Source organism: Hyperoodon ampullatus (assembly GCF_949752795.1).
Source record: "Hyperoodon ampullatus genome assembly, chromosome: 9".
NCBI classification, from domain to species: domain Eukaryota; kingdom Metazoa; phylum Chordata; class Mammalia; order Artiodactyla; family Ziphiidae; genus Hyperoodon; species Hyperoodon ampullatus.
Window position 1 is genome coordinate 94439499 of NC_136922.1, and position 23761 is coordinate 94463259.

A 23761-nucleotide genomic window follows, 5' to 3' on the forward strand; every position below is an offset into this window, starting at 1 on the left:
CATTATTGAGTAGTGTATTGTTTAGCCTCCATGTGTTTGTATTTTTTACAGATCTTTTCCTGTAATTGATGTCTAGTCTCATAGCATTGTGGTCGGAAAAGATACTTGATACAATTTCAATTTTCTTAAATTTACCAAGGCTTGATTTGTGACCCAAGATATGATCTATCCTGGAGAATGTTCCATGAGCACTTGAGAAAAATGTGTATTCTGTTGTTTTTGGGTGGAATGTCCTATAAATATCAATTAAGTCCATCTTGTTTAATGTATCATTTAAAGCTTGTGTTTCCTTATTTATTTTCATTTTGGATGATCTGTCCATTGGTGAAAGTGGGGTGTTAAAGTCCCCTACTATGATTGTGTTACTGTCGATTTCCCCTTTTATGGCTGTTAGTATTTGCCTTATGTATTGAGGTGCTCCTATGTTGGGTGCATAAATATTTACAATTGTTATATCTTCTTCTTGGATCGATCCCTTTATCGTTATGTAGTGTCCTTCTTTGTCTCTTCTAATAGTCTTTATTTTAAAGTCTATTTTGTCTGATATAAGAATTGCTACTCCAGCTTTCTTTTGATTTCCATTTGCATGGAATATCTTTTTCCATCCCCTTACTTTCAATCTGTATGTGTCTCTAGGTCTGAAGTGGGTCTCTTGTAGACAGCATATATATGGGTCTTGTTTTTGTATCCATTCAGCCACTCTGTGTCTTTTGGTGGGAGCATTTAGTCCATTTACATTTAAGGTAATTATTGATATGTATGTTCCTATTCCCATTTCCTTAATGGCTTTGGGTTCGTTATTGTAGGTATAGTCCTTCTGTTGTGTTTCTTGCCTAGAGAAGTTCCTTTAGCATTTGTTGTAAAGCTGGTTTGGTGGTGCTGAACTCTCTCAGCTTTTGCTTGTCTGTAAAGGTTTTAATTTCTCCATCAAATCTGAATGAGATCCTTGCTGGGTAGAGTAATCTTGGTTGCAGGTTTCTCTCCTTCATCACTTTCATTATGTCCTGCCACTCCCTTCTGGCTTGTAGAGTTTCTGCTGAGAGATCAGCTGTTAACCTGATGGGGATTCCCTTGTGTGTTATTTGTTGTTTTTCCCTTGCTGCTTTTAATATGATTTCTTTGTGTTTAATTTTTGACAGTTTGATTAATATGTGTCTTGGCGTATTTCTTCTTGGATTTATTCTGTATGGGACTCTCTGTGCCTCCTGGACTTGATTAACTATTTCCTTTCCCATATTAGGGAAGTTTTCAACTAGAATCTCTTCAAATATTTTCTCAGTCCCTTTCTTTTTCTCTTCTTCTTCTGGAACCCCTATAATTCGAATGTTGGTGCGTTTAATGTTGTCCCAGAGGTCTCTGAGACTGTCCTCTGTTTTTTTCATTCTTTTTTCTTTATTTTTCTCTGCATCAGTTATTTCCACTATTTTATCTTCCACCTCACTTATCCGTTCTTCTGCCTCAGTTATTCTGCTATTGATACCATCTAGAGTATTTTTCATTTCATTTATTGTGTTTTTAATTGATGCTTGATTCATCTTTAGTTCTTCTAGGTCCTTGTTAACTGTTTCTTGCATATTGTCTATTCTATTTCCAAGATTTTGGATCTGGGAAATAGAATCTTGGATCAGCTTTACTATCATTATTCTGAATTCTTTTTCAGGTAGACTGCCTATTACCTCTTCATTTGTTAGGTCTGGTAGGTTTTTATCTTGCTCCTTCACCTGCTGTGTGTTTTTCTGCTTTCTCATTTTGCTTATGTTACTGTGTTTGGGGTCTCCTTTTTGCAGGCTGCAGATTCGTAGTTCCCGTTGTTTTTGGTGTCTGTCCCCCGTGGCTAAGGTTGTTTCAGTAGGTTGTGTAGGCTTCCTGGTGGGGGGGACTAATGCCTGTGTTCTGGTGGTTGAAGCTCGATCTTGTCTTTCTGGTGGACAGGTCCACGTCTGGTGGTGTGTTTTGGGGTGCCTGTGGCCTTATTATGTTTTTAGGTATCCTCTCTGCTAATGGGTGGGGTTGTGTTCCTGCCTTGCTAGTTGCTTGGCATAGGGTGACCAGCACTGTAGCTTGCTGGTCGTTGACTGAATCTGGGTGCTGGTGTTGAGATGGAGATCCCTGGGAGATTTTCGCTGCTTGATATTATGTGGAGCTGGGAGGTCTCTTGTGGACCCGTGTCCTGAAGTTGGCTCTCCCACTTCAGAGGCACAGCACTAACTCCTGGCTGCAGCACCAAGAGCCTTTCATCCACCCGGCTCAGAATAACAGTGAGAAAAAGTAGAAAGAAATAATTAGTAGAAGAAAGAAAGAGAGATTGAAAGAAAGGAAGAAGGGAAGTAAGGAAGGAAGGAAGGAAGAAAGAAAGAAAGGAGGGAGGGAGGAAGGATGGAAAGAAAGGAGGGAGGGAGGGAGGAATGAAAGCAAAAGGAAGAGTGAATGGAAGAAGAGAGGGAGGGAGGGAGGAAGGAAAGAAAGAAAGAAAGACAGGAGGGAGGGAGGGAGGGAGGAAGGAAAGAAAAAGAAAGTGGAAAGAAGAAGGGTGGGAGGGAGGGAGGGATGGAGGAAAGAAAAAGAAAGAAGGAAAGGAGGAGCGGAGGGAGGGAGGGAGGAAGGGAAGGGAGGAAAAAAAGAAAGAGCAGGTAAAGTAAAATAGAATAAAGTATGAAATATAGTAGCGTTATTAAAATTAAAAAGTAATTATTGAAAAAAAACACGGACCGAAAGAACCCTGGGACATATGGTGGAAGCAAAGCTATACAGAGAGAATCTTACACAGAAGATTACACATACACATTCACAAAAAGAGAGCAGGGGGAAAAATCAAAAATCTTGCTCTCCAAGTCCACCTCCTCGATTTGGGATAATTCGTTGTAAAAAGAGGAAAAGGGCGAAAAGTCTGAAATCTTGCTAAGTCCACCTCCTTAATTTGAGATAATTCGTTGTAAAAAGAGGAAAAAAAAAAAAGGGGGGGAAAGTCTTAAATCTTGTCCTCAAAGTCCACTTCCTCAATTTGGGATGATTCGCTGTCCATTCATGCACTCCACAGACGCAGGGCACATCAAATGGACCGTGGAGCTTTAATCCGCTGCCTCGGAGGCTGCACAGAGAGATTTCCCTGTCTCTGCTCTCACAGCTCCCGGGTCTCAGCCTTGGACCTGGCCCCGCCTCTGCGCGTAGGTCGCCGGAGGGCGTCCGTTCTTCGCTCAGACAGGACGGGTTTAAAGGAGCCGCTGATTCGGGGGCTCTGGCTCACTCAGGCAGAGGGGAGGGAGGGGAATGCCCTCTCCTCGCGCAGCAGGCAACAAAAGGGAAAAAAGTCTCTTGCCTCTCCGGTAGCTCCAGACCCTTTCCCCGGACTCCCTCCGGGCTAGCACTAACCCCTTCAGGGTCTCTTCCTGCCGCCAGCCCCAGACCTCTCCCTGCGCTCCGACTGAAAGCCGATACCCGAGCCTCAGCTCCCAGCCCCGCCCGCCCTGGCGGCCGAGCAGACAAGTCTCTCGGGCTGGTGTGTGCCTGAGGGCACCGATCCTCTGTGCCAAAATCTCTCTGCTTTGCCCTCCACACCCCTGTTGCTGTGCTCTCCTCCGCTACTCCGAAGCTTTCCCCCTCCGCCACCTGCAGTCTCCGCCCTCGAAGGGGCTTGTAGTGTGTAGAAACCTTCCCTCCTTCACGGCTCCCTCCCACTGGTGCAGGTCCCGTCCATATCCTATTGTCTCTGTTTATTCTTTTTTTCTTTTGACCTACCCAGGTATGTGGGGAGTTTCTTGCCTTTTGGGGGGTCTGAGGTCTTCTGTCAGCGTTCAGTAGGTGTTCTGTTGGAGTTGTTCCACGTGTAGATGAATTTCTGATGTATCTGTGGGGAGGAAGGTGATCTCCGCGTCTTACTCTTCCGCCATCTTCCTCCGGCTCCCCTGAATACCACTTTTGATAGTACCACCTTTGATGCTTAATTCTTTGTGATTTTGGACTCTCAGAGCCCTAAGTAGCTTCATATTTATTTTAAAAGAGAGGATAGGGACTTCCCTGGTGGCACAGTGGTTAAGAATTCAGGGGACACGGGTTTGATCCCTGGTCCGGGAAGATCCCACATGCTGTGGAGCAGCTAAGCCCATGCGCCACAACTACTGAGCCTCTGCTCAAGAGCCTGCGAGCCACAACTACTGAGCCCGTGTGCCGCAATTACTGAAGCTCGTGTGCCTAGAGCCCGTGCTCTGCAAGAAGAGAAGCCACCGCAACGAGAAGTCCACACACCACAACGAAGAGTAGCCCCCACTCGCCGCAACTAGAGAAAGCCCGCACGCAGCATCGAAGACCCAACCCAGCCAAAAAAATAATAAATAAATAAAAGGGAGGATAAGGGTAGATTTGATGGTTTAAAAGTCATTTTGATGGGCTTCCCTGTTGGCGCAGTGGTTGAGAGTCCGCCTGCCGATGCAGGGGACACGGGTTCGTGCCCCGGTCCAGGAAGATCCCACGTGCCACGGAGCGGCTGGGCCCGTGAGCCATGGCCACTGGGCCTGCGCATCCAGAGCCTGTGCTCTGCAACAGGAGAGGCCACAATAGTTAGAGGCCCGCGTACTGCAAAAAAAAAAAAAAAAAAAAAGTCATTTTGAACAGTTTTACAAATAAGGCATTTGATGAAATAGAGTTAACACTGTTTTTAATCAAAAACGAAGTATATTTATAAAAAGTCTTGATTTTCTTTTGGTATGGCTTTTAAAACTGGATTTTGTCCAGTTATGTTTTAAAGGATGGCAATATCATGGAATAACTGTATAATTTCCAATGAAATTGGCTTCTTCACGATATATACTACTCAACTGAGTGGAAAGGAAAAATATTTTTATACTTAAAATAATTATGAATTGTTTGAAAAGTGTCCTCAAATATGAGACTGATATAAGTGGATGTTAGAAAACATTTATACACCCTATCTGGGAATTTTAAGAATTCTATCTGTTATTCATGTTATTAGATGATCACCCACACTTGCTGAGGCAGTAGAGCTTCCTTGGGAACTTCCTGGGCTGGTTTTCCTCTCTTTGTTTGAGCATTATGTTAGGTCTGGTCTCTAAGGATCAACTTGGTAGGGCTTTGGGTAAAGCAGTTTGGGCCAACTTGTTAATACCACCACAAAATAAATTCTACTTACAAAGCACAAATACTAGTGTATTTAGGTTCTGTTGACCAGTAATAGTGTAGTCCTACAAATACAATAAAAATGTGAAATAGTAACCTTTCAAAGCAGTCTGAGGGGTGTGATTTTTTAAAGGGCGAGGGAGACTTCTCCACTCAAATAATTGTTTCTTTAGTGCAGTTATCAATTGTAATGGCTTGCCATGACATGCCCTTTTAAGTCCTTGGCCTGTTTGAGCTAAATAAATTCTCTTCATCTTCCTTCAATCCCTTAGGAACAGTTGAGAATCAGCAGTTTTAGGGTATTTGGGAGGAAGGTTCTGTATCCATAAGTGTTGATTATAGAAATCTGTGTATAGTATTTCTGTGCTGTGAAGTCAGCTCTTGACTGTCTTTCCACTGACTTAAATCTCTACCCTTTTCTATTGGTAGGTTAAGAAAATTAGTAAAGGTAGAAGATAAGGTTGTGACAGGGCTGGAACAAATAGGAAGCTTTGTGACCAACAGATATTTTCTTCTCAGTTATCAGACTAGAGTCTTAGCAGTGTCGTGATTCTTCTGTCTTCCATAGGTGATCAATGAAAGCTGGTCATTAGTTAGGTTTCTTATTACCTGAAGGGAACAGGGGGTCCTGCACTAAGAACACTTGTTGTTTGTTTTCCATTTTAGTGTTACAGTGTAATCGGACTTCATTGGCTTGAAACACTGATTATCAGGTTAAAGCAGGTACTAATGACTCAGTAAGCTAGTTTTTTTCTGAGTCATAGTGGGTGAGCTAGTGCCCTAGGGGAGTAGATATAAAGGGGTTTCTTCATCTTAGACGTAGCAAAATTCAAGGGTTTTTTAAATTTGGAAAATAAAATTTGTATTTTTATAAGATGCATTTATTGTGTAAACTGTAACATCAACAACTGGAGGAAGCTACTGCAGAGTGTATTTTTGCCACAGATGCTGAAAAAGACAGCAGCTCAACTTAGGCCCAGTAGGGAAGACATGATAATATAGTCCTTTGCCAATCTGTCTTGAGTTCCTTTAGGTAAATTTTAATATTTGTGGATTTAAAAAAAAAAAAAAAAAAAAGGAGTTCCCTGGTTGCCTAATGGTTAGGATTCCTGGCTTTCACTGCTGTGGTCCCGCGGTCAGTCCCTGCTTGGGGAACTGAGATCCTGCAAGCCGCATGGTGTGGCCAAAAAAAAAAAAAATTTTTTTTTTTGGTGGATTAACTGGTTTGTGCCTTTTTGGCAACTGTCAAAAGTTTGGCTCCACTTTATATCATTTGCGTGGCACTGGATTTCAGCATAATTGGGGAACTAGAGAATTGTAAGCTGGAGAATAGAAAAAGGAAGGTAGGGCAGAAGGCAGGCCGGAGACTTGGAGTTTTTCCAGTAAGGCCAGAAGGTGAAGAAAAGTAAACCGAGGCCAGAAAAACTGTACTCTGTTGGCCTCTGTGATGCAGGAGGGAACTGGGATGTGCCAACAGTAATGCTTTGGCAGAACGCCAGTATTTGGTAGAGCAAAGACAATGTAACCCTGGCTAGTGGAGAGGGACCTAAGAAAGAACCACCATGGGCATGGGTGTGTCGCATATACTTTATCCAAAACTCTTTCCCTGCAGTGGGCCTGGGAAGCAGAACCGTATAAGGAGTCAAACAGTAAATGATATTGAACATTTGATGGTCCAGACCTAAGAAAATAAAAGTCCTTGAATGGGTAGTACATGCACTTAATAAAAATTTGAAAGATACAGAAGATAATATAATGAAAAGTAAATCTACCTCCTACCCCTGACTCCCAGCTAATCAGCTCCCTTCTCAGAAATAATCACTGAGTTCCTTGCCCAAGAGATCTATGTATATGTAAGCATTTACATATTTCAAAGATTTTTTTCACTATAAAAGAATATATAAATACAGATAAACAAAGAGAGGAAAATAAAAATCAGCTAATCATCTCTATGCCCACTTCCAGGCATAACCACTGTTAATAGTTTGATGTGTACCCTTTTAGGGCTTTTAAAAATGCATATGAGCTTATGTATATCCTCTGTTGCACTTTTTAAATCACTTGAGTATTACATGAACACATTCCAGTTATTAAAAACAAATTCAAATATACATATTAAGCCAAAGTCTTCCTTCACCACTGCCTCCAGTTTTATCCCTTCCACACTGGTAATGGTCATGGTTATCTACGTGTTACAATTCTCTGAGCATTATATATATATATAATATATAGCTATAGATGTATATTGTTGTGTTTTTCTTAAGTGAGATCCTCCTATTTGTATGATAGTTGAAAAAGCAGTATCTTGTTATTTTAATGTTGTCTCCATGACTACCAGTTAGGTTGAACACTTTCAGATATTTAGTGAACATCAGTGTTACCTTTTCTGTGAATAGCCTGAACTATACATAACATTTGGTAAACTGCTTTTGTTGCCTTCTATATTATTAAATATTCTTCTACCACACTGTTTTAAGATGGCTGTTAATATTGCATAGATTTGTCATAGTATATATAATTTATACCTTTATCATTATTATGATGTTTTAATTGATATGATGCTTGGGAAAGCTCATACTTCTAAGATCCTATTTTGAGAGCCATTTTAGTCAGATTAATACTGTTATAGTTAAGTAAAAGCATTAGCCATTTTGGTTACTGTCATTGACAAGAGTCACATTTACTTATGTAACCATTTTATTGCATATATTAGATATGGACTCAGAACTATTAATAACTGCTATCTTTTCCTGTGGTTAACTACTGGTAGCCTTGACTAGACTTAAATGTTCCTAAATCTGTCTACTTACTCATAAGTTATTTGGACTTCTGCATATGTCTCGTTGGGCCCATTAAAACAGAACCTACTTGTTTTTTTAGTTTTCCCTAGGTAAATCTTTTTTAGGCAGCTAGTTGTGCCTAGACAAAAAATACATTAGGAGAGCAGAAAAAGATCATTGTGATTTTGAGTAGAAAACATCTAGGAGAAAAGGTTTAAAACTTGGGCTGAGGGACTCTCTTGGTGGTGCAGTGGTTAAGAATCTGCCTGCCAATGCAGGGGACACGGGTTCGAGCCCTGGTCTGCGAAGATCCCACAAGCCACTGAGCAACTAAGCCCGTGCGCCACAACTACTGAGCCTGCGCTCTAGAGCCCATGAGCCACAACTACTGAGTCCGTGTGCCACAACTGCTGAAGCCTACCCACCTAGAATCCGTGCTTCCCAACAAGAGAAGCCACTTCAGTGAGAAGCCCGCGCACCACATCGAAGAGTAGCCCCCGCATGCCGCAACTAGAGAAAGCCTGTGTGCAGCAACGAAGACCCAACACAGCCATAAAAAATAAATTAATTAATTAACTTAAAAAAAAACCCCAAAACTTGGGCTGAGCAGTAAAGGATGGGAGAATTCAGAGAGGAATAAGAGATTATTCCCAATAAGGAGGGAGCATGAGGAAAGATAAGCAAGTGTGTTTGGGAGAAGTCAGAAAATCCTAAGAAAAAAGTTGGAAAGGTGGTTTGAGCCAACATATAGAAGGCATTTAATTACTGCCTTATTAAGGGTTTTGGATATATTTTGTAATAGGTAGGATGCTTCTGAAGCATTTTGAGCAAGGGAATCAGAAATATTAGATGATATTAGGCAGGATGAATTGAGGATCAACATGAGGAAGGAGAAGCTAATTAAGGCATTCATTACATTTAAGTGAAAAACAATGGCCAGGATTATAAGCAACAGCAGTTAGAATAGAGAGGAAGCTGTCGATGTGAATAATCGTATGAACAAACGTTTGCGGGGAGGGAGAGTTAAGTAGAAATAATAAGGGTTTTTAAAAATCATCATTATTGAAATATAAATAAATATAGTTCATTCAAGTATATAATTTGGTGTATTTTGGTAAATATACATAGTCCTGTACCCACTACCACAATTATGATATAGAAAAATTTCATCACCCCAGAAAGTTCCCTTTTATCTCTCTACAGAAAATCCTCTCCCCTCCAGCCCTGACTCCTGGCAACCTCTGATCTACTTCCTGTTTCTGTAGATTTTTGTTTTTTTTTTTTTTTTTTTTTGTGGTACACGGGCCTCTCACTGCTGTGGCCTCTCCCGTTGCGGAGCACAGGCTCCGGACGCGCAGGCCCAGCGGCCATGGCTCACGGGCCCAGCCGCTCCGCAGCATGTGGGATCCTCCCAGATGGGGGCACGAACCCGTGTCCCCTGCATCGGCAGGCGGACTCTCAACCACTGCGCCACCAGGGAAGCCCAGATTTTTGGTTTTTGTTTTTTCTTTTTCTAGAGTTTCCTATAAACGGAATCTTATAGTCTTTTGTACATGGCTTCTTTCACTTATTATAAGGCTTTTGAAGTGCATCCATGTTTTTCATGTTATCAGTGGTTCCTTCCTTTTTATTGCTGCATAGTGTATGGATGTACCACAGTCTGTGTATCCACTTACTGGGTGATGGGCACTGGGTGGTTTCCAGTTTGTGGGTGCTAAGAGTAAAGCTGCTCTAATGTTGGAACACAAGTGTGTGTGTGAACATATGTCTTCATTTCTCTTGAGGAAATATTAAGAGAGGGATTGTTAGGTCATATGATAAGTGTGCGTTTAACTTTATAAGAAACTGCCAAATTGTTTTCCAAAGTGGGTATATCATTTTGCACCAGCATGTAGGAGAGTTTGAATTGTTCCACATCCTTGTTAATGCTTGCTGTCATCAACCTTTGTAATTTTAGTTAATAATGAAGTATTAAGGCAGAAAAATAGAGTTAATAAAATGGAAATGTGAAGTGGGGGAAGCTAATTTGGAGATGATTGACAGCAGGAACACTGGTTTGAGTTTTGATATTGAGTTTTATGTGTCTCCAAGTGGAAAAATGACCCCAGAAGTTCTATCACTTCTCCTACAGAACTTTAAATAGAATGATACTTTGGAGTCATATGGTCATGAGTTTGAAAATTGGCTCTGTTACTTTCTGTATGAGCTTAGACAAGTTATTTGTTTTTTCCAAGGTTTAGTTTTTCCCATTTGTTAAATGGGAAATAATATATGGTTGTACTTAGAATAGGTGCTAATGCAAAGTTAATGCTCAGTGGATGGTGGCTATCATCATCATTATCATGATTGGTACTTAAATATAAGTTTTATGCCCCCAGTAACTTGTGACTTTCTTGCAAATCTCTGCATTTTTTTCTTTCCTAACTCATCTCCCCAACTGTGTTCATTCCCCACCACAGTGGCCAGAGTGATTTTGTTAAAGCACTAATCTTACCAGGTTACTTACCAGTTCCAGTACTTTCTGTGGCTTCCACAAGTGATTACTTCCACTCATCCTTGTCTGGGCATAAATATCTCAGGAAAGCCTTGATTAGGTTTTCTGTTAAAAAATCCAGTACCATCTATAATTCCCTTTTTACCATTTATTACTACTATAATTATTTAATCTTTCTCTTCTCTACAATACTACCAATATAAAATCCATGAAGACTGGCACTTGGTAGGTGCTCAGTTAATTTGTTGAGTAGATTACCTTCTTTTAACTTCCTTTAGGGCAGAGACTTCATATTTAAATCGATAAGTTCCTTCTGACATCTAACACAGCGTTCCCCAACCTTTCTGGCACCAGGGACTGCTGTTTTTCCACGGACACACGGGGGTGGGGTTGGTTCAGGTGGTAACGTGAGCAATGGGGAGCAGCAGATTAAATTTCACTTGCTCACCCACTGCTCATCTCCTTCTGTGTGGCCCGGTTCCTAACAGGCCGCTCCCTGTTACTGGTCCGTGGCCTGGAGGTTGGGGACCCCTGATCTAACATATTGCTTTCCTTTTTTTTTTTTTTTTTTTTGTTTGTTTGTTTTTGTGGTATGCGGGCCTCTCACTGCTGTGGCCTCTCCCGTTGCGGAGCACAGGCTCCGGACACGCAGGCTCAGCGGCCATGGCTCACGGGCCCAGCTGCTCCGCTGCATGTGGGATCCTCCCGGACCGGGGCATGAACCCACGTCCCCTGCATCGGCAGGCGGACTCTCAACCACTGCGCCACCAGGGAAGCCCCTTTCCTTTTTTTTAAAATTAATTTTTATTGGAGTATAGTTTTTTTTTTTTTTTTTTTTTTTTTTTTTGCGGTACGCGGGCCTCTCACTGTTGTGGCCTCTCCCGTTGTGGAGCACAGGCTCTGGACGCGCAGGCTCAGCGGCCATGGCTCACGGGCCCAGCCGCTCCGCGGCATGTGGGATCTTCCCAGACCGGGGCACGAACCCGTGTCCCCTGCATCGGCAGGCGGACTCTCAACCACTGCGCCACCAGGGAAGCCCTGGAGTATAGTTGATTTACAATGTTGTGTTAGTTTCTGCTGTACAGCAAAATGAATCAGTTATACATATATTCACTCTTTTAATAAATTTATTTATTTATTTTTGGCTGCATTGGGTCTTTGTTGTCACTCTTTTAGATTCCGTTCCCATATAGGTCATTACAGAGTATTGAGTAGAGTTCCCTGTATTATACAGCAGGTGCTTATTAGTTATCTATTTTATACATAATAGTTTGTATATGTCAATCCCAGTCTCCCAGTTTATCCCTCCCCTCTACTTTTCCCCCTTGATAACCGTAAGTTTGTTTCTACATCTGTGACTCTATTTCTGTTCTGTACATAGGTTCATTTGTACCATTTTTTTAGATTCCAAATATAAGTGATATCCTATGATATTTGTCTTTCTCTGTCTAACTTATTTCACTCAGCATGACACTCTCTAGGTACACCCGTATCACTGCAAATGGCATTATTTTGTTCTTTTTATGGCTGAGTAATATTCCATTGTATATATGTACCACATCTTCTTTATCCATTCCTCTGTCAGTGGACATTTAGGTTGCTTTCATGTCCTGGGTATTGTAAATAGTGCTGCAGTGAACATTGGGGTGCATGTATCTTTTCAGATTATGGTTTTCTCCGGATATATGCCCAGGAGTGGGATTGCTGGATCATATTGTAGCTCTATTTTTAGTTTTTTAAGGAACCTCCATACTGTTCTCCATAGTGGCTCTAACAATTTACATTCCCACCAACAGTGTAGGAGGGTTCCCTTTTCTCCACACCCTCTCCAGCATTTATTGTTTGTAGATTTTTTGATGATGGCCATTCTGACTGGTGTGAAGTGATGCCTCATTGTAGTTTTGATTTGCATTTCTCTGATAATTAGTGATGTTGAGCATCTTTTCATGTGCCTCTTGGCCATCTGTATGTCTTCTTTGGAGAAATATTTAGATCTTCTGCCAATTTTTGGATTGGGTTGTTTGTTTTTTTGATATTGAGCTGCATGAGCTGTTTGTATATTTTGGAGATTAATCCTTCCTCAGTTGCTTCATTTGCAAATATTTTCTCCCATTCTGAGGGTTGTCGTTTCATCTTGTTTGTGGTTTCCTTTGCTGTGCAAAAAAGCTTTTAAGTTTAGTTAGGTCCCGTTTGTTTATTTTTGTTTTTATTTTCATTACTCTAGGAGGTGGATCAAAAAGTTTTTGCTGAGATTTATGTCAGAGAGTGTTCTGCCTATGTTTTCCTCTGAGAGTTTTATAGTATCCAGTCTTACGTTTGGGTCTTTAATCCATTTTGAGTTTATTTTTGTGTATTGTGTTAGAAAATGTTCTAATTTCATTCTTTTACATGTAGCTGTCCAGTTTTCCTAGTACCACTTATTGAAAAGACTGTCTTTTCTCCATTCTGTATTCTTGCCTCCTTTGTCATAGATTAGGTGACCATAGGTGCATGGTTTTATCTCTGGACTTTCTATCCTGTTCCATTGATCTTTATTTCTGTTTTTGTGCCAGTACCATACTGTTTTTATGACTGCAGCTTTGTAGTATAGTCTGAAGTCAGGGAGCCTGATGCCTCCAGCTCCGTTTTTCTCAAGATTGCTTTGGCTTTTTGGGGCCTTTTGTGCTTCCATACAAATTGTAAAATTTTTAGTTCCAATTTGATAAGGATTGTGTTGAATCTGTAGATTACACACATTGCTTTCTACAGCATACTTTTTTTTTTTTTTTTTTGGCTGGGTGTTATTTGTGGTACGCAGGATCTTTTAGTTGCAGCATGCAGGCTCTTAGTTGTAGCATGCGGGATCTAGTTCCCTGACCAGGGATCAAACCCAGGCCCCCTGCATTAGGAGCATGGAGACTTAACCAACAGACCACCATGGAAGTCCCTATAGCATACATTTTTTTTTTTTTTTTTTTTAGTTTCTGCTTTATAACAAAGTGAATCAGTCATACATATACATCTGTTCCCACATCCCCTCCCTCATGCATCTCCCTCCCTCCCACCCTCCCCATCCCACCCCTCCAGGCGGTCACAAAGCACCGAGCTGATCTCCCTGTGCTCTGCGGCTGCTTCCCACTATCTATCTACCTTACGTTTGGTAGTGTATATATGTCCATGCCTCTCTTTCCCTTTGTCACAGCTTACCCTTCCCCTTCCCCATATCCTCAAGTCCATTCTCAAGTAGGTCTGTGTCTTTATTCCCGTTTTACCCCTAGGTTCTTCATGACATTTTTTTTTTTTAAATTCCATATATATGTGTTAGCATACGGTATTTGTCTTTCTCTTTCTGACTTACTTCACTCTGTATGACAGACTCTAGGTCTATCCACCTCATTACAAATAGCTCAGTTTCGTTTCTTTTTATGGCTGAGTAATATTCCATTGTATATATGTGCCACATCTTCTTTATCCATTCATCCGATGATGGACACTTAGGTTGTTTCCAGCTCCGGGCTATTGTGAATAGAGCTGCAATGAACATTTTGGTACATGTCTCTTTTTGAATTATGGTTTTCTCAGGGTATATGCCTAGTAGTGGGATTGCTGGGTCATATGGTAGTTCTATTTGTAGTTTTTTAAGGAACCTCCATACTGTTCTCCATAGTGGCTGTACCAATTCACATTCCCACCAGCAGTGCAAGAGTGTTCCCTTTTCTCCACACCCTCTCCAGCATTTATTGTTTCTAGATTTCTTGATGATGGCCATTCTGACTGGTGTGAGATGATATCTCATTGTAGTTTTGATTTGCATTTCTCTAATGATTAATGATGTTGAGCATTCTTTCATGTGTTTGTTGGCAGTCTGTATATCTTCTTTGGAGAAATGCCTATTTAAGTCTTCTGCCCATTTTTGGATTGGGTTGTTTGTTTTTTTGCTATTGAGCTGCATGAGCTGTTTATAAATTTTGGAGATTAATCCTTTGTCAGTTGCTTCATTTGCAAATATTTTCTCCCATTCTGAGGGTTGTCTTTTGGTCTTGTTTATGGTTTCCTTTGCTGTGCAAAAGCTTTGAAGTTTCATTAGGTCCCATTTGTTTATCTTTGTTTTTATTTCCATTTCTCTAGGAGGTGGGTCCAAAAGGATCTTGCTGTGATTTATGTCATAGAGTGTTCTACCTATGTTTTCCTCTAAGAGTTTGATAGTTTCTGGCCTTACATTTAGGTCTTTAATCCATTTTGAGCTTATTTTTGTGTATGGTGTTAGGGAGTGATCTAATCTCATACTTTTACATGTCCCTGTCCAGTTTTCCCAGCACCACTTATTGAAGAGGCTGTCCTTTCTCCACTGTACATTCCTGCCTCCTTTATCAAAGATAAGTTGGCCATATGTGCGTGGGTTTATCTCTGGGCTTTCTATCCTGATCCACTGATCTATCTTTCTGTTTTTATGCCAGTACCACACTGTCTTAATTACTGTAGCTTTGTAGTATAGTCTGAAGTCAGGGAGCCTGATTCCTCCAGCTCCGTTTTTCGTTCTCAAGATTGCTTTGGCTATTCGGGGTCTTTTGTTTTTCCAAACAAATTTTGAAATTTTTTGTTCTACTTCTGTGAAAAATGCCAGTGGTAGTTTGATAGGGATTGCATTGAATCTGTAGATTGCTTTGGGTAGTAGAGTCATTTTCACAATATTGATTCTTCCAATCCAGGAGCATGGTATATCTCTCCATCTATTTATATCATCTTTAATTTCTTTCATCAGTGTCTTATAATTTTCTGCATACAGGTCTTTTGTCTCCTTAGGTAGGTTTATTCCTAGATATTTTATTCTTTTTGTTGCAATGGTAAATGGGAGTGTTTTCTTGATTTCATTTTCAGATTTTTCATCATTAGTGTACAGGAATGCCAGAGATTTCTGTGCACTAATTTTGTATCCTGCTACTTTACCAAATTCATTGATTAGCTCTAGTAGTTTTTCGGTAGCATCTTTAGGATTCTCTATGTATAGTATCATGTCATCTGCAAACAGTGACAGCTTTACTTCTTCTTTTCCAATTTGGATTCCTTTTATTTCCTTTTCTTCTCTGATTGCTGTGGCTAAAACTTCCAAAACTATGTTGAATAAGAGTGGTGAGAGTGGGCAGCCTTGTCTTGTTCCTGATCTTAGTGGAAATGGTTTCAGTTTTTCACCATTGAGGACAATGTTGGCTGTGGGTTTGTCATATATGGCCTTTATTATGTTGAGGAAAGTTCCCTCTATGCCTACTTTCTGCAGAGTTTTTATCATAAATGGGTGTTGAATTTTGTCGAAAGCTTTCTCTGCATCTATTGAGATGATCATATGGTTTTTCTCCTTCAACTTGTTAATATGGTGTATCACATTGATTGATTTGCGTATATTGAAGAATCCTTGCATTCCTGGAATAAACCCCACTTGATCATGGTGTATGATCCTTTTAATGTGCTGTTGGATTCTGTTTGCTAGTATTTTGTTGAGGATTTTTGCATCTATGTTCATCAGTGATATTGGCCTGTAGTTTTCTTTCTTTGTGACATCCTTGCCTGGTTTTGGTATCAAGGTGATGGTGGCCTCGTAGAATGAGTTTGGGAGTGTTCCTTCCTCTGATATTGTTTGGAAGAGTTTGAGAAGGATGGGTGTTAGCTCTTCTCTAAATGTTTGATAGAATTCGCCTGTGAAGCCATCTGGTCCTGGGCTTTTGTTTGATGGAAGATTTTTAATCACAGTTTCAATTTCAGTGCTTGTGATTGGTCTATTCATATTTTCTATTTCTTCCTGAGTCAGTCTTGGTAGGTTGTGCTTTTCTAAGAATTTGTCCATTTCTTCCAGGTTGTCCATTTTATTGGCATAGAGTTGCTTATAGTAATCTCTCATGATCTTTTGTATTTCTGCAGTGTCAGTTGTTACTTCTCCTTTTTCATTTCTAATTCTACTGATTTGAGTCTTCTCCCTTCTTTTCTTGATGAGTCTGGCTAATGGTTTGTCAATTTTGTTTATCTTCTCAAAGAACCAGCTTTTAGTTTGGTTGATCTTTGCTATCGTTTCCTTCATTTCTTTTTCATTTATTTCTGATCTGATCTTTATGATTTCTTTCCTTCTGCTAACTTTGGGGGTTTTTTGTTCTTCTTTCTCTAATTGCTTTAGGTGCAGGGTCAGGTTGTTTACTCGAAATGTTTCCTGTTTCTTAAGGTGGGATTGTATTGCTATAAACTTCCCCCTTAGAACTGCTTTTGCTGCGTCCCATAGGTTTTGGGTCGTCGTGTCTCCATTGTCATTTGTTTCTAAGTATTTCTTAATTTCCTCTTTGATTTCTTCAGTGATCACTTCATTATTGAGTAGTGTATTGTTTAGCCTCCATGTGTTTGTATTTTTTACAGATCTTTTCCTGTAATTGATGTCTAGTCTCATAGCATTGTGGTCAGAAAAGATACTTGATACAATTTCAATTTTCTTAAATTTACCAAGGCTTGATTTGTGACCCAAGATATGATCTATCCTGGAGAATGTTCCATGAGCACTTGAGAAAAATGTGTATTCTGTTGTTTTTGGGTGGAATGTCCTATAAATATCAATTAAGTCCATCTTGTTTAATGTATCATTTAAAGCTTGTGTTTCCTTATTTATTTTCATTTTGGATGATCTGTCCATTGGTGAAAGTGGGGTGTTAAAGTCCCCTACTATGATTGTGTTACTGTCGATTTCCCCTTCTATGGCTGTTAGTATTTGCCTTATGTATTGAGGTGCTCCTATGTTGGGTGCATAAATATTTACAATTGTTATATCTTCTTCTTGGATCGATCCCTTTATCGTTATGTAGTGTCCTTCTTTGTCTCTTCTAATAGTCTTTATTTTAAAGTCTATTTTGTCTGATATAAGAATTGCTACTCCAGCTTTCTTTTGATTTCCATTTGCATGGAATATCTTTTTCCATCCCCTTACTTTCAATCTGTATGTGTCTCTAGGTCTGAAGTGGGTCTCTTGTAGACAGCATATATATGGGTCTTGTTTTTGTATCCATTCAGCCACTCTGTGTCTTTTGGTGGGAGCATTTAGTCCATTTACATTTAAGGTAATTATTGATATGTATGTTCCTATTCCCATTTCCTTAATGGCTTTGGGTTCGTTATTGTAGGTATAGTCCTTCTGTTGTGTTTCTTGCCTAGAGAAGTTCCTTTAGCATTTGTTGTAAAGCTGGTTTGGTGGTGCTGAACTCTCTCAGCTTTTGCTTGTCTGTAAAGGTTTTAATTTCTCCATCAAATCTGAATGAGATCCTTGCTGGGTAGAGTAATCTTGGTTGCAGGTTTCTCTCCTTCATCACTTTCATTATGTCCTGCCACTCCCTTCTGGCTTGTAGAGTTTCTGCTGAGAGATCAGCTGTTAACCTGATGGGGATTCCCTTGTGTGTTATTTGTTGTTTTTCCCTTGCTGCTTTTAATATGATTTCTTTGTGTTTAATTTTTGACAGTTTGATTAATATGTGTCTTGGCGTATTTCTTCTTGGATTTATTCTGTATGGGACTCTCTGTGCCTCCTGGACTTGATTAACTATTTCCTTTCCCATATTAGGGAAGTTTTCAACTAGAATCTCTTCAAATATTTTCTCAGTCCCTTTCTTTTTCTCTTCTTCTTCTGGAACCCCTATAATTCGAATGTTGGTGCGTTTAATGTTGTCCCAGAGGTCTCTGAGACTGTCCTCTGTTCTTTTCATTCTTTTTTCTTTATTTTTCTCTGCATCAGTTATTTCCACTATTTTATCTTCCACCTCACTTATCCGTTCTTCTGCCTCAGTTATTCTGCTATTGATACCATCTAGAGTATTTTTCATTTCATTTATTGTGTTTTTAATCGATGCTTGATTCATCTTTAGTTCTTCTAGGTCCTTGTTAACTGTTTCTTGCATATTGTCTATTCTATTTCCAAGATTTTGGATCTGGGAAATAGAATCTTGGATCAGCTTTACTATCATTATTCTGAATTCTTTTTCAGGTAGACTGCCTATTACCTCTTCATTTGTTAGGTCTGGTAGGTTTTTATCTTGCTCCTTCACCTGCTGTGTGTTTTTCTGCTTTCTCATTTTGCTTATGTTACTGTGTTTGGGGTCTCCTTTTTGCAGGCTGCAGATTCGTAGTTCCCGTTGTTTTTGGTGTCTGTCCCCCGTGGCTAAGGTTGTTTCAGTAGGTTGTGTAGGCTTCCTGGTGGGGGGGACTAATGCCTGTGTTCTGGTGGTTGAAGCTCGATCTTGTCTTTCTGGTGGACAGGTCCACGTCTGGTGGTGTGTTTTGGGGTGCCTGTGGCCTTATTATGTTTTTAGGTATCCTCTCTGCTAATGGGTGGGGTTGTGTTCCTGCCTTGCTAGTTGCTTGGCATAGGGTGACCAGCCCTGTAGCTTGCTGGTCGTTGACTGAAGCTGGGTGCTGGTGTTGAGATGGAGATCCCTGGGAGATTTTCGCTGCTTGATATTATGTGGAGCTGGGAGGTCTCTTGTGGACCCGTGTCCTGAAGTTGGCTCTCCCACTTCAGAGGCACAGCACTAACTCCTGGCTGCAGCACCAAGAGCCTTTCATCCACCCGGCTCAGAATAACAGTGAGAAAAAGTAGAAAGAAATAATTAGTAGAAGAAAGAAAGAGAGATTGAAAGAAAGGAAGAAGGGAAGTAAGGAAGGAAGGAAGGAAGAAAGAAAGAAAGGGAGGGAGGAAGGATGGAAAGAAAGGAAAGAAAGGAGGGAGGGAGGGAGGAATGAAAGCAAAAGGAAGAGTGAATGGAAGAAGAGAGGGAGGGAGGGAGGAAGGAAAGAAAGAAAGAAAGACAGGAGGGAGGGAGGGAGGGAGGAAGGAAAGAAAAAGAAAGTGGAAAGAAGAAGGGTGGGAGGGAGGGAGGGATGGAGGAAAGAAAAAGAAAGAAGGAAAGGAGGAGCGGAGGGAGGGAGGGAGGAAGGGAAGGGAGGAAAAAAAGAAAGAGCAGGTAAAGTAAAATAGAATAAAGTATGAAATATAGTAGCGTTATTAAAATTAAAAAGTAATTATTGAAAAAAAACACGGACCGAAAGAACCCTGGGACATATGGTGGAAGCAAAGCTATACAGAGAGAATCTTACACAGAAGATTACACATACACATTCACAAAAAGAGAGCAGGGGGAAAAATCAAAAATCTTGCTCTCCAAGTCCACCTCCTCGATTTGGGATAATTCGTTGTAAAAAGAGGAAAAGGGCGAAAAGTCTGAAATCTTGCTAAGTCCACCTCCTTAATTTGAGATAATTCGTTGTAAAAAGAGGAAAAAGAAGGGGGGGAAAGTCTTAAATCTTGTCCTCAAGGTCCACTTCCTCAATTTGGGATGATTCGCTGTCCATTCATGCACTCCACAGACGCAGGGCACATCAAATGGACCGTGGAGCTTTAATCCGCTGCCTCGGAGGCTGCACAGAGAGATTTCCCTGTCTCTGCTCTCACAGCTCCCGGGTCTCAGCCTTGGACCTGGCCCCGCCTCTGCGCGTAGGTCGCCGGAGGGCGTCCGTTCTTCGCTCAGACAGGACGGGTTTAAAGGAGCCGCTGATTCGGGGGCTCTGGCTCACTCAGGCAGAGGGGAGGGAGGGGAATGCCCTCTCCTCGCGCAGCAGGCAACAAAAGGGAAAAAAGTCTCTTGCCTCTCCGGTAGCTCCAGACCCTTTCCCCGGACTCCCTCCGGGCTAGCACTAACCCCTTCAGGCTCTCTTCCTGCCGCCAGCCCCAGACCTCTCCCTGCGCTCCGACTGAAAGCCGATACCCGAGCCTCAGCTCCCAGCCCCGCCCGCCCTGGCGGCCGAGCAGACAAGTCTCTCGGGCTGGTGTGTGCCTGAGGGCACCGATCCTCTGTGCCAAAATCTCTCTGCTTTGCCCTCCACACCCCTGTTGCTGTGCTCTCCTCCGCTACTCCGAAGCTTTCCCCCTCCGCCACCTGCAGTCTCCGCCCTCGAAGGGGCTTGTAGTGTGTAGAAACCTTCCCTCCTTCACGGCTCCCTCCCACTGGTGCAGGTCCCGTCCATATCCTATTGTCTCTGTTTATTCTTTTTTTCTTTTGACCTACCCAGGTATGTGGGGAGTTTCTTGCCTTTTGGGGGGTCTGAGGTCTTCTGTCAGCGTTCAGTAGGTGTTCTGTTGGAGTTGTTCCACGTGTAGATGAATTTCTGATGTATCTGTGGGGAGGAAGGTGATCTCCGCGTCTTACTCTTCCGCCATCTTCCTCCGGCTCCCCAGCATACATTTTTAACAGATACTTTTGAATCTAAGTAGTAGTTCAAAATAAGCTATGTAACTTAGTAGAATTATTGAGTCAAATATGATGAAGAGTTTTAAAACTTATTTTAGTATATTTCCATTTTGGCATTAATAGTTCATAGAAATTTTGGAAAACATAATAGAGACAAAAGAAGAAAATGTAAGTGTATGGCAGAATTTCTTGGCAGATGCTTTCCAAGAGTTTTATTAGTATACTCTTATCAGCAGTGTTTGAGCAGTCCTGTTTCTTCTCCATCTTGACAGAATTTTAGAAGTTTATAATTTGATAGATGAAATTGAATTCATTCTTGTATTCCTGTCATATCTATTTTAACTCCTATAACTTTAAATATATTTAATATGTGACAGGGCTAGTCCTCCTCATTAGTTTTTTTTTTTTTTTTTTTTTTTTTGGTGGTACGCGGGCCTCTCACTGCTGTGGCCTCTCCCGCTGTGGAGCACAGACTCCGGACGCGCAGGCTCAGCGGCCATGGCTCACGGGCCCAGCCGCTCCACGGCATGTGGGATCTTCCCGGACTGGGGCACGAACCCGTGTCCCCTGCATCAGCAGGCAGATTCTCAGCCACTGCGCCACCAGGGAAGCCCCCTCATTAGTTTTTGTCTGTGGATTTTTATATTATTAGAACTCTCTCTCTCTTTTTTGGGCGAAACATTCCCTCGCGTGTTTAACTGCTTGTGTGTTACTTTTTCTTGGTAGAATAACTTCTAACATAGAAATATCTTTTTCCTTTCCTTCTTATTCTCACTGAAATTCTGTAACCTAGTGTAAGAGTTCCAGCTTGCAGACCTAGCATATGGAAAAAATAAGGACACTATTTATGTGTTGCATTTAAGCATATACATATGTTTTGTGTGTGTGTGTGTGCGCGCATGTGTGTGTAGGTATGTTTAAGTTGCCAGTTGGTGTCTCTTGAGAAGAATTGTTCTTATTCTGAGATTATGCCTTCAGTGGTCTTATTTAGCAAAATAAAAGGGTTGCCACCCTGTGTTGGTCTCCAGAGTTGTTCTTGGAACTTGTAAAATCTAAAAACATGAGAGCCATTACTTTATCTCACACCGAAATGACCCTCTTGGTGGTGATGGTATAGTAGAAGTTTTGTTCATTGAAAAACATACACTGGAGTCATAGTTATGGGGATTAGGTTTTTTAACATCAGTATGCAATACAAACATAGCATTTAGTCAGAATTACCTTTACAAATTAGAAAGTAAATGGTACCATGTTGGAGACTTTTCTCAGTAAGTCCATCATATTTGTTTTTTTCACATGAACACTGGAAAAGATCATTTCTTTACGTGGAAATAAGATGAAACAATTTGCTTTCATTTAAGAGCCATGTTGCACAAAACTCAGCCATCTTTCACCAATTAGAACCAGTGACACTTTGCATTGAGAGACATGCACTATGGAAATTGAAACCAAAGGAGAGTCATGTCTTGCAGATTTCACCAGTTTTTACATGCATTCATTTTTTTATTTTCTTGTATGTCTATGTGTATAAGTAAATCTAGGACATTAAAAAATAATTTTAAGATTAGTGTGGATTTACAGAAAATTTGCAAAGAAAATACAAAGAGTTTCCATATAGTTCTCATCCACTTTCCCCTGTAACATCTTATATTTGTAGAGTAGATTTGTTACAACTAACAAACTAATGTTGGTACATTACTATTAATTAACGCAGCATTTTATTCAAATTTTACTATTTTTCCCCTAATGTCCTTTTTTAGTCCCTGGATCCCAACCAGTATACCAGATGACATTTAGTTATTATGTCTCCTTAGGCTTATCTAGACTGTGCCAGTTTTTCAGATTTTTGTTTTTGATAATCTTGACAGCTTTGAGGAATACTGGTCAGTTATTTGTAGAATGTCCCTCAGTTTAGTTTGGTGTTTTTCTTGTGGTTTAGTTTGTCATGATGTTTATCTCGTGGTTGGCCTACAGCTGAGGTTATAGGCTTTCGAGAGGAAGACCACAAAGGTAAAGTGCCATTTGTGTCTCATCATGTCAAGGGTAATGCTGTCAACATGACGTATCACTGTTGATGTTGACCTTGATCACCTGGCTGAGTAATGTTAGGTTTTTCACTGTAAAGTTACTTTGCCTCCTCCTTGTCATACTGTACTCTCTGGGAGCAAGTCCCTGGGTACAACTTACGTTCAAGGTGTGAGGGGACTTAAATTCAACCTCCTGAGGGGAATTAATCTGCAGAAATCATTTGGAAATTCTTCTAACAGGTTTTTTGTTGTTGTTCTTTGTTTTATTTATTTATTTATTTTTAACATCTTTATTGGAGTATAACTGCTTTACAACGTTGTATTAGTTTCTGCTGTATAACAAAGTGAATCAGCTATACGTATACATATATCCCCATATCTCCTCCCTCTTGCGTCTCCCTCCCTATCCCACCCCTCTAGGTGGAAAGCACCAAGCTGATCTCCCTGTGCTATGCGGCTGCTTCCCACTAGCTATGTATTTTACATTTGGTAGTGTATATATGTCCATGCCACTCTCTCACTTCATCCCAGCTTACCCTTCCCCCTCCCCGTATCCTCAAGTCCATTCTCTAGGTCTGTGTCTTTATTCCTGTCCTACCCCTAAGTTCTTCAGAACCATTTTTTGTTTTAGATTCCATATATATGTGTTAGCATATGGTGTTTGTTTTTCTCTTTCTGAGTTACTTCACTCTGTATGACAGGCTCTCGGTCCATCCACCTCACTACAAATAGTTCAGTTTCATTTCTTGTTATGGCTGAGTAATGCTCCGTTGTATATATGTGCCACATCTTCTTTATCCATTCATCTGTTGATGGACACTTAGGTTGCTTCCATGTCCTGGCTATTGTAAATAGAGCTGCAGTGAACATTGTGGTACATGTCTCTTCTTCATTTATGGTTTTCTCAGGGTATATGCCCAGTAGTGGGATTGCTGGGTCATTTGGTAGTTCTATTTTTAGTTTTGAAGGAACCTCCATACTGTTCTCCATAGTGGCTGTATCAATTTACATTCCCACCAACAGTGCAAGAGGGTTCCCTTTTCTTCACACCCTCTCCAGCATTTATTATTTGTAGATTTTTTGATG

The 23761-nt window shown here is 40.8% G+C and overlaps 1 protein-coding gene across 1 annotated transcript in view; it reads left to right on the plus strand.

The window, feature by feature from the left end:
- Positions 1-23761, plus strand: part of UBN2 (ubinuclein 2) — a gene marked incomplete at both ends in the record, with an annotated part of 81731 nt that overhangs the window by 16736 nt on the left and 41234 nt on the right. The gene's annotated exons all lie outside the window — the stretch shown is intronic.